The sequence below is a fragment of the Phalaenopsis equestris genome, unplaced genomic scaffold, assembly GCF_001263595.1.
Source record: "Phalaenopsis equestris unplaced genomic scaffold, ASM126359v1 Scaffold233943, whole genome shotgun sequence".
NCBI classification, from domain to species: Eukaryota; Viridiplantae; Streptophyta; class Magnoliopsida; order Asparagales; family Orchidaceae; genus Phalaenopsis; species Phalaenopsis equestris.
Window position 1 is genome coordinate 126,802 of NW_018251872.1, and position 2,026 is coordinate 128,827.

Sequence of the window (2,026 nt, forward strand, 5' to 3'; positions counted from 1 at the left end):
TATATATATATATATATATGCATATAAAATTGTATCAGGACGATGGCGGCTGGACCTAGCTGTGCTCTGCTAGGGTTTTGGCTGTGATGGAGCTGCTTGGAGGTGTTGTGTAGCTAGATGAAGAATCTTGCTTTCTCTTCAAGGAGTTCCTGTGGTTTGTGGTGGTGTTCTGGGTGTTGCCCGGGAAGACCTTTTTTTGAATCTTGTTACTGTTCTATTGCCTTGCTGAAGTTGTTGTTTGTTGCTGTTTTTTCTTGGTCTCTTCCCCTTTTTACTAGTTTTCCTGGTTTCTGTTCTGTTTGATCTTTTTGAGGTTCTGCAGCTGTTTTCTCAATCTTGTTGGATTTTGGTCTTAGCTATTTGGGGGTTTTCTGTTCCCTGGCCTTGTCCTTGGTTTTTGTCTGGTGTCCTCAATGGCCTTCCCCATTGATGTGGATACCAATGCCCAATGTACCAAGGCTACTTTTGCTGAAGTAGTTGGAAGTTGTTTTCAAGTACCTAAATCCTTTGATCATTTGGTCTTCCCTCAATGTCTTCATGATGTTGCTGCTGGGAGGGGGGTTTGCCCTTTTGTCAAACCTTTAGGATTAAAGGAAGAGGAACCTGCCATCATCTTCTCTCCTCAGAAAATTAATGAGCTCAATGAAACAGTAAAGTTTACTCTGGTTGGCAAATTTCAGTATGGCCACCCTAAAATTGATTTGGCAAGGAAATTTTTTGTGGATTTGAAATTGACTGGTGCTTGGAGGGTGGGCTTTATAGATGGTAGGCACCTGTTAATATCTTTATTTAATGAAGAGGATTATGCAAGTAATAATCAAACTAGCTAAGTCTATAAACTCTGATTATTAGTAGAGTTCCAATGAAGTTCTTGAAGTGGACACCTAAGTTTGATCTCAAAAAGGAACCTCCTGTAGTTTCAATGTGGTTCAAATTCCGAAACCTACCTATTCAGTATTTCCATCAAAATGTATTGTTCAGCATCAGTAGAGTGCTTGGATGCCCCCTGAAAATTGATGCCCCTACTTTTAATGTGGCTAGACCTGTTGAAGTTACCTGTTCTGTTGAAGTTAAAGTTTTAGTAGAGAGGGACATTACCCTGCCCGATATAGATAGGGTGTGGATTGGAACTACTGAAGAAGGATTTTGGCAGAAAATAATAGTGGAACAGAAACCAGTATATTGCCAACTTTGTAAAATGTTTAGACATAATGTGGAAAGGTGTTATAGACTACATCCTCCACCTAAAAGAAGAACTTCTGGGGACAGAAATGATACTTCTAGGCCAGCAGAGACAAATGGAATGGAAGTGGTTGCTTTTGCTACTGTTGTTGATGCTGAAAATACAATTGGGGTTATGCCCAATAGTATTGTTGGGGAGCAGAAGGAAGCTATATGTATTAACAGAAATTTGAAGGGAAATGTAATACAAGATGATAACTTAATTACGATTAACCCAACTAGGGTTGAAGGCCAGACAATTAGCAGTTTGACAGATGTCTTAATTGAAGATTAGCAAGTTCAAAGAAGCAATAAAAAAAGGCAAGTTCGATTTTAAACAGCCTATGGAGGGCCCACCTACAGTGGATCACCGTCCAAGGACTAGGGGAAAGGGAGGACCTTCTCTCAATGATAAAGTTCCTTGTTTGGAATATTAGGGGTATTGCTCACCCCTTTTCTCTCAAGAGATTAAAAAACTCAAGAGATTAAAAAATCTAGTAAAAAATCTAGAGAGAGTTCATAAAGTGTGGTGTTTTTCGATTCTAGAACCTTTGGTTACTAAAAATTCTCAAAAAATTCAGAAGAAGTTCCCTCATTTTGATCATTTCTCTAATTCTAACAACAAAATTTGGCTCTTTGCTAGAGCTGAACTTCAATGGTCTGTTTTGGTAAATCATTCTCAGTTTATTCACATCAAATTCTATATTGGAGCTCAAGTTGGCTATGTCACCTTCATTTATGTTAGTAGTCTTGCTAATAATCAAGCCACCTTATGGAATGAGTTAACTCACATTGGACAATCTGT